Here is a 17,586-nt window from a genome sequence, read left to right as displayed (position 1 = left end):
AGTATAAAAGGGTCACGACACACGGGATGCCACAGCTCCCCCGCGTCCAGGCCAGTACTTACAGACAGTTCGCTCTTGGGACATAATATGGTCAATTTTCTAACCGGAAATTTCCCGCCATTAAGTACCTGCACCTGGAGTTCGGACACGTCTGAGACTCCTGCAGATTTCAATAATGTAATCCGTAAAATATTTTTTTGTGTAAGGAATAGGATACTTCAGTCTCTTGATCAGTTATATAAAAGTAATTATTTTCAGTATTCTATTTCAAAATATTTACAATAAGTTATTAAATACAAAAAATAAATGGAAGGATTGGACGAACTAATGCACCTATTTTTAATACAAATAACATTATTTTAAATTCCAAACTTGTATTGCCTTTTTTACCTTTGTTGTTATATAACTTTTATTATCATATGTAATATCACTTAATACGTATGTATAAATATATATATGTATATATTTAAAAATACATCTTCTAATGGTCACGATGCTGTGGTTTTGTTTTTGATAGTAGATACTAGAATTGAAAAATAGAAATGCAATTATCAATACAAATGGAAGTATACATTTATCGGGCATTCGTAAAATAACACAATTCTCGTTTTAAACCATATATATATTGTACACGCGAAGTGGGTCTGAATTTATTTAGCTATAGGTATTTAGACATTTTAATGTATGTCCCTGTAAATTTACACTTTCACTTAATAAGAAATTAAGATTAAAATAAGATGTGTTTTTTTGTTACCAATTAAAAATATTTTAGAAATATTGACGAGTTTGTAAATGAATAGTATAGCTACAATTAATTATAATCGTTTTTGTCAAAATAAATTAAATACATGTAAGTACTCAGTGATTTTACCTGAAGATTTTACCTCTTAACGGTTTTTCAAACAACTTTATAAACCCATTTTCTTATATATTTAATATTTATGAAATATCGTTAAAATATGTTTTTGGTACCTACTTTGAAACAATTTAACAATATTTAAAAATGAACCGTAGTTATTCGAAAATTGTTCAGAAAAATTGTTAAAATGTATTCGGAATTGTGTATGACATATCATACGTTGTAGAATTGTTTTTTTTTTTATTATAACTGTATTATATACAAAAGTGCTAAAAAAATAGGTAGGTTTAATATTTTGAACTTGTATGTTTTTTACTTTAACAAATGCAGATATGGCCCTAACTCTTAAATTAACTAATTATAAAAGCAATAAACACAAATTCCTAAAAAATCAACTTAACTTCTGTGTACGTATTTATGTGTTCAAGCTAACTAAATTCAAATTAGTTTTTCCCACACATCTGAACTATTTACGTTATTTCATTGTCGTATAAAATTATACACGCTCAGTATAATAAACTCGACATGCTATTGTGCTATAGCTATACAATTATGTAAATTAATAGTAATTTTACTGAAAAAATGATTACGTCTCATGTCTAAGTTGTCCACTAAAGAAAAAACAATAAATTATCATTATCACGAAAATATATAGTTTATAAGTTTTATAACAGTGAATGAATGTTAAATGAATGCAAACATGAAAATAAAACGTGTACTTTCGCATTTTAATTTTTTATATTATTATGATATTTGTGACTATTTTATGTATAAAAAAAAATAAAGGAATTCATTTTCGAAAATGTTTAAATTAAAAATGTATGTATTTATTTGTGTAGTCCATAAAGTATAGATATTTTCTTTGTAAGTTCTTATTTTATAAACAATTCCAGTCGTGCGGTGGATTAAAATTATATATATATATTGTTCAATTATGAGTTTTATTTATGTAAGAAATGGCACAAAATTAAATATTTATTCATCGTTCTCGAGGGACTAGAAAATACCATATCCAGTTAATTAATTTAAAAAAAAAAATAACCACTCTGTTGCTTATTCACTTTTGAGTGTACTTCGTTATTGATTAGGTGCTGTAATATAACGGATGTCTTAGATTTGATTCAAATGATATATCATTGATATTTTATAGTTTAATATTTATTTATACTATTATAAGTTATTTATTTTTCTGTTAGGTTGAACTTATGTTTGTCAATAATATCGCATACATTATAACCCTGGTAAATAATATAGTTCTGAGTCCCTGCTACAATAAATATATTTTTTTAATTATATCAAAATAACTAAATTCGTAATTTTTTGTTTCATTATCAAATTTTGTTACACATATCAAATGTCAACGAAAACAATTTAAAATGTGCTTTTCATATTTTTAAATTCGTCTTCATGACAACATAATTTTTAGAAAAAAGAAAACTAACGGACATCATCATTTTAAGTTATTACTCTTATACACACTTATTGCCTTATTGGTTAACATATATTTGACATTATGATTTATGACTATCGATAAAATATGATATTATAAAATATAAGCTATGTTATTATAGGTATTTAAGCTAAAAATATAAACTTTTAAATCAAAAACTAGTTTCGTGATCAAGATGATCAATATTCCTCTTAAAAAAATAGTAATTATATAAATATACTTAAAAAACGCGGGAAAACAAAATTATATTGTTAGATTCAGAATTCCGGGTTCTCATTTCTTCACCCTCACACACACACATATTTCAACTATACAATAAATAGATTTTCTTATAAAACGTGACGTGTCCAAGGTCAAACTATGGAAAAAATTAAGTTCTGCGAATAACAATAGGAATATTAGTACCTATGGTATATTATATAGTTTACCTAACTCGAAGTGCAATTTTTTGATTGGTCACGTACAGATATGACATTCGTGATTTGATCATTTTGGTGAAACGGTGATTTTTACTATCTATGGTTAAAACTGACTTATTCTAATCAACATCGTTAGACAATAGTATTTGTTCACTGACGCATGATAGTTGTTGTTATTCTATCTTTTACTTTTGTTTTTTAGAACACCCGTGATTGTTTCAATGTATATAACAAAGTAAGTACAAACCGTTCTCAATTTTCAATTTTTAAATGCTATAAATACAATTTTTCGAACCTTCCTCTTAAGAACTGTGTTTTTTTTTATAAAACAAAATAATAAAAATTATTGTAAAACCGATACCAATTAAATAGCTTTTACATTCGCTCTGCTTTAAAATTAAATTAGGTACATTATACAGAGAGACGTTTAAAATATTAACTGCGCAAAGAAACATTTATGTTTTGAGAGGCGTTAATCAACCACTAGTCGGCCCAATAATATATAAAGATTAAAAAATAAATAAACTAGACATCTAAGAGATTTAACCGCCGTACCGGATTATCGACACGTCACAAAACAACTCTTAAGCGTGCATTTTCGTGTTCTCCTTGCACATTGCGAATAGCGCAACGCGTTTCACATTTATGTCGCACCAATTGTTGGTCACGGCACGCCAATGCGACATAAGGTAACCAGTAAGTACTATGGGTAGGTTAGGTTAGTACCTAACATATACACATAGGTACAGGTGTGGCACGGACGGAAAGGGATATCCATCGCGTGAGTCAAATAATTGCTTAACCACTATTATGGGGCGGCATCGCAATTCCGGGTACCCACGTTGAACAAGTCGTCGTCGGATATTAAACTAAATATAATATTAAAAAACAGTGTGTTTCAAACTAGTTTAGAACGTTTTGTATAAAAAGCTAAATATATCAACCAAATCACAAGAAAGATCGATTTATTTACTCCGGTAATATTTATTTATTTTTTTATTTTCGTCGTCGTTTTCGTACAAGACCACTAGTATAATTAAATAGTTAAAATTTCGATTTTGTAATTTAGAAATAATCATACTTAATACCTATACTGGCTATACCATGAATTTGTTAATATTTTACAATGTATAATAAATGTAGGACTTAGGTACTTATGTCGCATATTCATGGAGTTTTTTATACAAAATTCACCAATATTGCGTTTACTTAAATCTTATTAAAATGGTATAAGTATAGGTACTCGTAAAAGGCAAATACTTTCAAAAACCTAGATAATTTATTATATTTCTTCAATTTAACATTATTTTATTAGTTCATTTATAGCGGGACTAACTTATATTTTATTTTCATAGGTTTATTAGGGTTTTCACTAGTCACTCCAGAAAAATCTAAAATCATGCAACTGATAAGATATGATTATTGCTATATTTGTTTAGCTCTCCACTCCCATAACAAAAGCGCTTTTCTTTTGCAAAAAAAAAAACAAAAAACTTTATGTGTTTTTGATAAATGTAATACCTACACAAATGTGTAAGACGGTATTTAAATTAAAATAAAAACGTAAGATTACATCAGCATCACTAGTGCGGAAACTAGTTTGTGGACGAGATGTTTTATAGCTGAATGGGCCGTCAAAACTTTAGACCCTCCTATCAAAATCTGAACTAGTGCCACTAAGTATAATAAATAATAATATGATATTATATAGGTATAATAGGCAAGTAACTATTGTCAGCTTTCTATTATAGTTTTCACTAGCCGATTTATGCGCAATATAATACAGTATAACTTCATTCTGCAGAGCCAACCTTGTGTTGCTAGCTTAATTAATGGATTGTATTGACCTACTGTCAACCTTAAAGCTAAAAACATTGTTGGTGTTTATACGTTGAATTTTTTACGGTATTTCAATTTTAAAGAGAGATATGAGACTTTATAAACCGTAATATTTTACTCATCAGTTATTCGTATAACATGAGTAAAAATCTAATTATCGTAAAAGAGCCAACTTTCATAAGCACAGATAGTGTTCTTTAACTTTAAGTTCGATAATAGGTCATTATTTACTCAAACACTACAGCTTATTAACATGGTCGGTTATGAAAGTTGTCTACATTACGTAAGTGTAGTTGCGGGATGGATCGGAGAGAGAAAACAAATTAAGTGCATTGATATCCTCTTATAATGATGGCTGAAAGACGAAAGTTATTTTCTAGTTTTGTAACTACGAGAATAACAAAATAATGTAGATGGGTTTCTGAAGAATTCAACTTGTACAAAAATGTATAATCAAGCATAAAATTTTACTTATGCACACCTCATAATATTATATTCTTGTATAAGTTATGAAATTATCGTGTCTGATCGTAACAAAATAGTTATAAAAAAAGATCAAACTTTGTGTTTAAAACTATGTTATTATAATAAATAACTTTAGAATGTTAACTGTTTAAAAGGTTCTTTATGTGAATTATAATTCAATTAAAGCACTAATTACTCTATCATCAAGTTTTTGATGCCCTATGGAAACTTGACTACTGTAGACTAAAAATTAATATAAATTACCTATTTTGAAACTTCGAATTTTTTTTCGTTAAAAAATAATACAGTTTGTACTTAATACAAATAACTACTTTTAATAAATGTAATAAGATATTATATAAGTCATTATTAAGTTTCATATAAAAGTTTGTTGTTCAGAAATGTAAATATTGATAATATTTAAAAAAGATATGACTTTTTTTAACTCATATATTTTGAAATTTAATATTAATAATTCATACACCTACATGTGAAACTTCATTAAATGGTTACAAGTTAGAACATTTGATCTTTTTCTTTTTTTACGTAAAATACTGTGAACATAATTACTTGAATTATCCCACACAAAAATCAAAAGCCATCAAGACATAAAAATATATAATATATTTGAGAGCTGTATACTTGTATATCACTTTTGTTTTGTTTCGGTCCACAAGCGTCCACCTAAAGTACAAAGTATGATCAGTTCAAAGTACTTACATTTTTGGCTATTACTTTGCTAGAATTGTTATAGGTAATTAGTTAGATACACGTATCTATATAATGTAGGTAAGTATCTATAATAATATAATATTATGATAGGCTATAACAACCAGGTAGAATGTTCTATTATAATAAAATAATGGTTATGCAAATAAGTATATCTGGATTTGTGAGTTTTGGAATTTGATACCTGAACCACCTATGATAATTTTAAACGAGTAATTGGATTATTCGCCACTTTATCAATGTCAGAGTTTGAGTTTAGCCTAATTATTTTAAGTTAACCTAAGTTTATGCCTTACAAAATTATATAATGTATAGTAAATAATAAAACAACCTGAAATAAGGAAAATATGTTTAAGTGTTGATTAATAGTAAAAAGACACTAATATATTAGACTCGTAAGACACAATATATTATAATATATACATGAGTGACAAGATCCCAAATTTGTTGTATGGGGAGAAGTTAATAGTCACGCATAATATTGATTAAAAGAAACGTGAATCGCAGCCCCAGTCCACAAACATACACCCTTTAACTATATTATAGTTATTGACCCATACAGATACAATTAATTATTATTTACATTCAGTGCCTATTTTATATAAATTCAGCAAACGAAGTGAAAAACATAACTATTACTAACGAAAACACATATTGTCTGAGGTAAAATATCATATAACACGGTCGAGTCATATTATTATCTGACAAAATGTTCCATGGAATAAACAGCAATTCTAATCGTCCGTGTTTACATCGATATTAATACTGTACCTCAACAACACAATTTTTAATGGGAAGTTAAAAAAATTTTGAAAAATGCCACTTCCCCCTATTTTTCCTAATGATTATGTTACAGAAAAAATATGTAATTTATCCATTATTCTAATGCTTAATTATACTTATATTATTTTTGCAATTATTGTAGCTTATATAAACTTATGTGTGTTATTTAAATTGTAAATTGTGTTATGTGTTAAACTATCGTATAGAGCTCTACCCGTTAATAAATATAAATAAATAAATAAATTTAAAGTTGAATGATATTATCCGTTGAACAGTATAAATGACTGATGAACACGATTCTCCATAATAAACTAAATTTTAGTTGAGTTAGTTTAGTAGTAGTAAAAGTATTATCAGATATTCAGATAATTTATGAACTCATTATATACGCTAAATTCGACTATGTAATTATACATAATAGTCCAATTATACCACCTATGAACTTATTTATTTCTGTAGGTGAGATAATAACAAGTAACAAATTTAATCGTACGCTTCATCGAGGAGTGATTTTGATGGTTGTGGCTTAGGAAGAAAGTGATGGACGATGGTTAAACTTTTATATTTCCAATTAGATATAGAAACGATATTTTTAACCTCTTGAATAGGGTGGAAGACTGATATACCTTTAAACGACTTCTTAATGACTTTCCAATAGTGTTAAATAATATGTTCAATGAAACAAAAGCACAAACAAAACTTCGTTAATTGTACTCACATTGCCTCAAAACATTTTTCTAAAGTTTGAAACGTTCTGGAAAACTTAACTGGATACTAAAATGAATTGAAGGATTATTTGTTTTTCATACAATTTAAATTTAATTTAAAATACAAACAAAAACGTGATGGAGGAATAAAAGATCGCGGTTGTTAATCAAATTATTAGAAAAGAAACGTTTTATTGGACTAAATGAATTAATTACTAATTTAAAAAAGCACAAAATAAAATAAATTTAAATTTAACATAAATAATATATAAATAAATACTAATACTATTGTCGGAGTCGACGTATTAAATTAACCGGCAAAATAACATTTAATATACCTAATTGAAGTTTTTCTTTTTTATTAAAATAGAGCAATTTCATTCTGAATTCATAATACACATCATACCTATTATAATAAGGAAATCTGATGTACAATGGTAGGATGTGGAGGCGTGATAGAAGGGAGCGTCTTCAGTGATACATCTTCAAAGATTCGAACTCAAGGCTATTTTAATTTTAATATAAGTTACGCTTAATAAATCATTATAATAAATAATTAAAATATGTTCTAACTTCGGGTTTCGTGTTATACGATTATAATTCGTATACGGACAATACAGTGCACTTAAAATAATAATAATGTATCTAGAGCGCAATCTATGTTTATTGTATTGAAATACAAAGGTATAACGAAATGGAATAGCCACTAAAATATAATTACAAGGTTTTAAATCTTTATTGAAGTATCAAAATCATGTGATAATTCATGTAAAATGAAATTATATATTGTAAAGCGGAGTCGGTCCGACTGAGCCCCTCCCCAATTCTAGCCCTGAATACAACCATATCATACTGGATATACACATAGCATGTATATTATATATCATTTATGAGTTGGAATTAAAATAAAATTCAAATTTCTAAAGACATGCCTCGGTACCATTTATATTTTGTTTCAAGCTAACATTATTGTTTTAGTACTAAATTTAAACCAATACAAGTATTCTTCATCCCTGCATATAATCGTGTTGACAGTGACGTGAATTGTATCAATAAAAAAAAAATGTATACATAAGTTGTCAAACTGGGGTTGTCGTAATTATAAATTATTCATGTATATTATATATTTCGTTAAGAAATAAAACCCATAAAAGCTAAAGCCTACAATACATTATTATTGTAGGTACAAAAAAATTATTTTAATCAATTAATTTGCTTTTTAAACATTAAACATTATACTATGCATTATGCAATACCGATCAAATATTATTAGCTTCAATTATTTATAATGTATAGAATAATCAATAATATTAAAAATATGTGATTCATTAATTTGTCATTTCCAATCGTTACTGTATTTTTTTTATTCATTTATTTTTTGGTCTACCACTCTACCATAATATAATAGTTCAATCCAACCACTATATAAAGTACATCAAAATTCGATTAACACGCGCATTTTGTCCGATAAAAGTTAGACCCTATCCACCCGATCCACAATAACAACAAAGAATGGTTTTCTACACAAAAGAAGGGATCCTTAGCTCTTGCGAAGAATTAAGGGCAAATAGATAAACTTTTCATTGCTTCAAATAGTATATATTTATCCCAACTGAAACCTCTTAATCTCGCCAGTTTATTTTTCATCAGAGAACTCGACACTCAAAACACCTTATAAACTATCTGCAAGAATGAAGGGAGACTTGTTTTTAAAACGGAAATCGATTGAGAAACGATAATGGCTGGAATTTAAACGATTCACACAATGTATAAGGTTACACCGTTGATGAAGAACGAGAATTCTTAACCACCCGTAACAACATAGATTTAATGGGATATTAAAGAGATGTTATCCAATAGAATTCAATAAAAACCATATTATACAAAGTAATACGAAAAAGCTTAAGAAATTACGGTGATCCGAAGATTTGAGAAAAAAAAATTCCTACTCAATTAAAGCTTAGAAAAATACAACTACGTGGTGAAAATCATGATTATTATGATATTTAATACTGTATAATTAGTATTTATTTAGTAAATTAACTATAATGTATTTCAATTAATTATCGATGACTTCATAATTGAATTTTTTTATGATAGTTGTTATTATTTGATTACTCAAATATATTTAGTATCCATACAAATATCTAAGCTCAAAAATAAAATGATTTGAATTTGTTTGATATATTTATTGTATATTCGTGATAAATGGTAATATTAATAAGTAATAATGTATAGTATGATATTGTGTAGATTTTAAATTAGTATTTTTAGGTATTCATTGTATTACATGATGTAAGTTATAATATATTATAAGGTGTAACAATGATTAGAAGTGTGTGATAATAATAAAAATAATATACTACTCTACCACAATGCTCGACAATAATATAATTAAACATTTTTCGGAGTATCGCCTTTTAGATGTTTGTAACAATGTACTTAACTTTGATTTTTCTTTTGATTAAAAAAATATCAGTAAACTTACATGTATGTAATATATAAGTTTCTTTTTTTCCTGTTTAAATACTTAAATGCTATACAATAATTATAATCTTCCGTAAAACATATAGTAACTGTACTCATTACTTCTTTTGGGTGTTACAACTTTAAATAAATAAATAAATATGTAGTTGTATACTTATACTTGTTATATTATAAAAGTTATAATAAAACACAATAAGAATTTAAGCGTAAAAATTTAGATAGTAATAACAATTACCTAGTATTTGTAAATAATAACAAATTAAGTGATATTAAGTTTATAATATACCTATAAGCTTTAGGTATAATAATTAAACAGTGAGGGTGACCTAAGTTTAATAACGGCGTTGGAGAAGTGGACTGAGTAAATATGTACCTCATATTTAATGGAGTGAACACAATAATAATTTTTAGTACAACAATATTATTTACACGTAATAAAATTCAATTTTTTATCAATAAAAATATTACATAAGTAGGTTAATGATTTTAATTAATAGTATATTAATCATTTAGTAGTAGAACAATTACACTATATTATATTATTGTATTGGCAAAAGTATAGGTTTTCACAAACGAAGTTTGTGTAATTCTGTTATGTAATAACGTATATATTTTTTCTAACATGCGCCATATTATTATTTAAATATTTTACGAAACCAGTTTAAACTGTTCCACTGGATGTTGCAGAACTTTGGAATGGTACGTTTGATATGGTATGACATGTATAGTTTTTTACTTATTATATTTTTTTGATTGCCTAGGTTTACCCGACGCTTTTGTCACGTTGGACTTGTCTATGATATCATTGATAACTTATTCATAACGGTATAATATTCATAACCGTAACGGTTGGTAGCTATTTTACACTGATATTATAATACATATATAATATACCTACACATAAACATGGCCTAGTTTCTTTGCCATTTTCTTAAGGTTTACTTCTTTCGTGTGCTCTAAGACTTTAAGTTGATGTCAAAAAACACGTCACCCCGATAGAAACCCATTATGAGTAATTAAACTTGTATTATTAATGAAGCTGCACATAGACTCATTTTTGAATATAAACACACACACACGCACCCACACACAGGATAGGGGATCCTGCATCGTGAAAGGTATTATCGTGTATATACATGCACACCATATTCTTAGTATAATATATGTAAATATGATGGTATATACTGCCCTCACCTACCTACCTATAATATATTACATAATTTTATAATATTACGTGTTAGGTAGGTACGAACCATCTCGAGACGGTATAGCGGCTTTAATGTTATACATATATACGCTTTATAAAGGCAACGAAAATTAAATATCATCACGCTGTAATGAGCACGAAACGCGTTGTTAAGTTGTTTAGCAGGTGCCTTTTTTGGATACACTTTAACATTATTGTTGTATAGGATTGCAAGAGAAAAACTCTTTATTATCTTCTTTAGTTTCAAATGTCTGGAAACCTCAAAGGCACCTAACGGCGGTTGTAAAGCTTCTTAAGTTTAAGTGAACCACAATACTGAGTTCTCGCAGAAAAATCTTACCGAAAAAGTAAACTAATTGTTTAAACAGGTAATAATACTATAATATTCAGAAGTGATTTTCCACAATTTTATTTTACAACGTTTCCTCTTTTTCCACTGACTTATTTATTTATTTTCCGATAAAACATTTTTGAATTACTTTTTTAAGCAATTCTTCTTTTCTTATCCCCTGTTCGTTTAAAAGTTCATTTAAGCTACCGGAAATTAGTATGTAGGTCGATACATTTTTGCCTTCTCTCTTAATGGATTTGTTATGAATTGTTTTTCAAACATCATGATTTATGATTCATTTTTTTTCAAGATCCTAAACAATTATTCGTTAATCTAATAGGCACATCATTTTTCAAAAAACAATATTTTTCAAATTATTTATATTTTATATTATTTAAACATTTTTTGGTTTTATTTATCAGAAATATATTTCACAATCATAATTTAATTTTTACAATAAGCGAAACTGTTGTGGAGTGTACATATTTATTTGATGAGACTTGTGTGAAGAATCCATCCATTGATGAAACTTTCTAGCTTATACATAATTAAATGTATTAAATTTGTTAACATATTCATATTTTTATAATTTATCTGTCTATCACACACAAAAAAAAAAATTCTGCAACTCATATTTATGGATAATTATGTTTAAAAATAAGTCAATAATAATAGCATATGCATTATATAATAGACATTTAAATATAATATTATTTTTGTACATATTATTAACTTTAAATTTATATATTTTTTTAAATATAAGATTAGGTGTAAGTTTATTACATAATAATTACTCTAAAATTTTAAATTTAATCTATTTAAAAAGAATAAATTTCACTTAAACCACCTATATCTTTTTCATCGTGAAATAATGTGAATTAATTCACCATGTTTATACATAACCTACCAGTTGAAAAAACCCTATAGGTAGTTCTCACAATATTACATTATATTAGGTAGATACCTATAGTTTTGTTTTCAATTACCTATCTGATTGAAATTTTAACATTTCTACGATCAGAACCGTACCTATACAATTTAATTAATTATATTGTTATAACATTTTTATATTAATAATTATAGTTTGACTATAAACAATTTTAAACATTATTTGTTAACATTTTATATAAGTTGATGATAATTTATTTCATGAAAAATGGTTAGTACTCAGTAAACATGGGAAATGTTTTTTTTTTTTTTTATTTGCAATAAGGTACTTCTAGATTTCGGTATCTATGCCTAGAGATGTAGGATAATTAATACATTTTGGCATGTTAAGCACGATAATTAAATTATTACAATTTTAATTTAGATGATAACAATAGTTAGAGGCCTAAGTTAATATGTTTCTTGAGGAATTAGGTCATGCGGGCGACCTCGTTGGAGGCGCCGTTGTGAAGGTGGTCTGGTGTTGATGTGGTAGTGCATTGAGCCTGTTGACTTGTGGCAGGAATCGAAGAAGCTCACAGCCAAGAACTTGATGTGAACTTGGCGAGTTGGAATGTTGAGGTCTTTGTGAATGCTTGTGTTCCTTACGAACCCCGGAGCGTTTGTTATCGTTCTTAAAACTTTATTTTGAAATATAAGGAGATGTTCAAAAACCAAAGAGTTATTTTTATAATTTATAATTTTTCAAGTTAGGTTAGATTTTTTTCAACCAAGTGATACTGATAATATTTTATAATACTTATAGCTTGTAATTAACATAATTCGATATTTGAAATTTGAATAGACTTTTATTTTTATGTACAATTTTGTAATTTGAATAGATGAAAATTTGTTGAATTTACTTTATAGTCAATTACATAACTAGTCAATTACTTTTAATTACCTACCTATCTATATAGTTAAAAATAATAATATAATAATATGTATATTTTTGCAAACAGATGGTATTTGATAAAATAAAAGTTACAATAAATAATACATTAATATGTTTGTTTGCTCACCTCCTATAAGTAAAGCTTGTGGTGAAGGTGAGAGGTTCTTAATTAAGTCCTTAATTCAAATACTATTAATATGTAGTAGGTAGTAATAAAATAGACATGAGAGATTTCAGAATAAAGTTAAAACAAAATAGAAAATAAAATAAATAATAATTATACAATTTTAAGTAATTGCATAAAATCACTATACCAAAAAAAGTCTGAACCCTACGTTTTATTCGTTTAACAGTTAGAATAAAGTTTAATAATAAATAATAACATAATAACTTGCAATAATTGTATACATACATTTATTTTGTAAGACTGACTGGCCAATTTTGTTTGATTATTTACGATTTCATTACTTCGACGTAGCTTATAGTTATAACTTATATCAAATTAAATTATAAATTAATATAACTATGCAACTTTAAGGAACTGAAATCATTGCAATATAACGATATTAACGAATAACAATTATGTATTTGTTTGAAGTTGATAATAACATAGAGTATTTCAGTGTATATATGACCGGCTACTGGCGTCCGACTTTTATAAATAATGTGAAACTGAAAACAATACAAACTTAATAATTATTAATTATATACTATCAAAAAAGTTAAAATATCGTCGGACGTCAATATGTCGTACATTTACGTAATTTGTTAGGTACCTACTGCAGGCAACGGATTATAATAGCAGCAGTTGGCTGTTGGTCTGAGAAATTTGAAATTTTGGTATTTCACTCGAAATAATATTGTGTTGTAATATTAAGCGTTTCCTGTCTTCGACATGCTTGTATATTATATTATATTTATAAAATAATATCATATACGACGTATTATTTTTTTAAATAAAAGACCGACATTGAGTTGTTTAAAAAAATATGTAATACGCTGCAGTAAATACCTGCGTTTAACGACGACCAGTCACAATCCCTCGAAAAACTGTTATGTACACATTATTACGTCGCCGTATGTGTACATATAGAGGTATGGGTTATTAAGGATGATCGCGGATCATGGATCATTGTGCGGTTTCGAAAGGGAGAAGTATGGGTAGGTACTCTTGGAAGTCGTCGGGAGTGGGTGGGAAGGGTTGACGAATGCGTAGAATAAATTAGACGCTGCGTGCAGTGGTGGAGAGACGAGGAAAAAAAATGATCTTGGGAAAGTTCTACGACCAAATTACCTGAATGGCCCTCGGGGTTTGGATTTCCTCTTATTATTCGGGGAGGAAAGGGGGAAAAAAACTCGTCTGGTCCAAAACGATTGCCTCTCACGTTCGGCTTATCCGGCCGTCGAACACGTTTCGCGGGTCCGATCGGAGGCCATTTCTCACGTTGGGCGGCGCGACTACGGCCGGCGGCGGAACGCGTAATTTATATATATATACAATAATACGAGACCGCAAGAGACAAATCGAATCGTTTATACCAATGACACATAGCCCTTTGTTCTTATTACCGACACTGATCGGTTGAGTATACAGAACTATATATATAAATATATATGGTATTATATTATACCAATATTGTATATTATTATATATATATTAATAATAAATATAATGCTGCCCCCGGGAGAACGTAGGTGGGTATAGGTACCAACAACTATAGTGGTTTGAACTATTCGTGGACAATTTGTCAAGTGATTTTCACATTTACTATTACAAATCAACTCGTACAGGCTAGTTTGAAATTATACCTAAAATTATAAAGTATATTATAGTAATTTAAAAAAAAACACCCAGTTGCGTACTGCAATATGTAAATTGTTCACTTTGATTTATTTTCTAACTAAATGTTTTTTTTTTAAAACTTTATAATCGTTTATCGTATTTTATAACAAAAACAATATTAATTAGGAAGTATGTAGGTTCAATACATGTGATAAATATTATATTATTTTGGTAGACGGATAGATCGTAGGTATACTTAATAGATGTACAACTGCAGACTGCAGTGCAAACGAGGATCACGGAGACACGGTCCCGGAGGCTCCCCAAATATTTTTCATATTTATTTTCATTTTAATAGTCATTATGCAGGCATCCACAACTATAAGATAATATGAAAAAAAATAAAGGGGCTTCAGCACCCCCACCTTTTTTTATTGAAGTTGCGCCACTGGTTCAATGTAGTATGTATCTACATAATTTACCATATAATTATTAAATTATTATTTCAATAAATAATAATATTAACATATTCAATCATGAATTGACATTATAGGTGTTTTTGTGTTACGTGTGGTAAGGGCAACAATATATTTTTCATAGATTATACATAATTATTTTACTAGCCTTTTAGAGTTTTTTTTATTTATTTTAAACTGTAAAAGAAGTATTAAAAAAATATAATACCCAACCGTAAGAATATTAATTAACATTTTTTTTAAATTTAGAATGGTTGAAGTTCGAGTGTTGAAAGAAGGCTTACTTTTAAGTGTCTGATGGTGTTCTGGGGCCCATAGTGGATCTTTAATCCAGGTTTGTATAGTATAATAGTTCTATATTATAACAATACCTATACCTATGTGTGAACAAGTAATTTAATATAACAACTAATACTGAAATTAATATCAAATATTTCATGATAAAAGTTTCTTAACTACATACTACCTATTTTGTATGTATATCTATTATGTTTCTTAGAGTTTAGACTCTTATTAGTTATGATGAAAGCTAAATAAATTTCCACTCCTCATCACTCCCACTCCTTAATTAACACACTATCTTCCGATCATCCATACCATATTCCAATTAAATTCTAAATTCTAAATTATATTAATTGAAATAACAAACTTGTATAACATGTAATATGTTGAAACATTTTAATTATAATAAATAAAAAAAAAAAAAAAATGATGAAAGCTGCAATTTTAAGTTAATTTTTGTTAACTTATAAGTACGTTTTATGAAATTTTATATTAAAAATGGCATTGTGGCATCGAAAACCATAGATTTAAATTAAATTACCAGTAAAATTTAATTAATAATATAAGTTTTAACTAAAATAATTTAAAGACAGTCTAAAAGTTTAATATAAACTTCTAATTGTAGTATAAGTAGGTACCTAGTTATATGTTTTCTATATAATACCTATACTTGCCTACTCTTTGCATAGGTAACATTTTCTTTTCAACAATTTTTCTAGATAATATTCATCTCAATATTTTAGTATCAATAATTATTGTTAACACGAACTTTGGCTATTAAAAATACAATTTTGGATCTTAGTCTATGGTTTAAAAAAATAAATAAATTCCGACATAAAAAATTGTGAATAGTTTATCAGATTAATCTTATAAATAAATTAGTATTATTATTACCTATATCAATATTTTGTTTTGTTTATAGCCATATAGGTATAAACAGAAGTAATATACTGGAGATGGTCTTCGCTCAAAACCGTTAACGTATAGGTATATTCAATGATTTATCATAGAATTGATATTTAAGCTACTCAATGTAGATGTACACTGTCTCGACACCTACTAAATCTGCAGTCATATATTTGTGTGGAATACAAGTTCTTCAATTATTTGTATCTGTTATTACTTATTATATTATATCCAACCCAATAATAAAATAGCACAGATCTCCTGAATTGTGAGTACTTAATAAAATTATTTGTGATTGAAAATTTTAAATAAACCGAAATTCCCACTATAATGTTGAAGGTAACGAAAAATGTTGCCGGCTCTTTAAAATAATATAGCAAGTAATATATTGATATGTTTAATGTTTGTACCAAACAATTTATAACTAACATAATAAAATGGTATTTTTCGTATACCAACGTTGTCGGAGAATAATAAACATTATTCCATCTACGTGTTTTCCTTCATATAATATTTTTTTTTACAATTTATGATTGGGGATACTGCATGGCTCCACGACGAAGGGTTTGAAACCAGAGGGATTTACAGATTTCATAGTTTTCTTACACGCTGTACATGGACATACATTTTAATAGCGAAGGGGCTGTGATTGTCGGTCGCGATGAATCATATCCCTCAACAACCACTACTACAACATAAATTTGGTAGCATTTGATTAAAATCGTCTGTGGGACAAAGTGAAACCACAGAACCACCTACCCTATAAGTGTTCTAGACGTGTACATAATACTGCTGACAAATGGACGGGTTAAGCGGACGCACAAAAGCTTGGGCTTTAAAAGAACAAGATCCTCCTCGTTTCTCAGCTCTACACTGGAAACGATCCAAACACACCTTTGGCTAGTCTTCTTGCAAGTTGTTGAAGGATAACTTAAATAGAAGATACCCCCTAAAGGTAGGACTTGTTTAGCGATGAAGAACATACTATAGGTTCCTTCAGCTCCACAGTTAACATTTACTTCAATCCCATTATTTAAACTT

At 27.7% G+C, this 17,586-nt stretch overlaps 1 long non-coding RNA gene across 1 annotated transcript; it reads left to right on the top strand.

The window, feature by feature from the left end:
* The first annotated feature begins 2,881 nt into the window (after positions 1-2,881).
* Positions 2,882-16,878, top strand: LOC111028756. Its single transcript, XR_002603932.1, has 3 exons — positions 2,882-2,963; positions 15,607-15,691; positions 16,562-16,878. It is a non-coding gene; the product is annotated as an uncharacterized LOC111028756 (long non-coding RNA).
* The last annotated feature ends 708 nt before the right edge of the window (positions 16,879-17,586 follow it).

Source organism: Myzus persicae, unplaced genomic scaffold, assembly GCF_001856785.1.
Source record: "Myzus persicae strain clone G006 unplaced genomic scaffold, MPER_G0061.0, whole genome shotgun sequence".
NCBI classification, from domain to species: Eukaryota; Metazoa; Arthropoda; class Insecta; order Hemiptera; family Aphididae; genus Myzus; species Myzus persicae.
The sequence above is the reverse complement of the archived record's forward strand: the minus strand, read 5'-3'. Positions and strand labels throughout refer to the sequence as shown.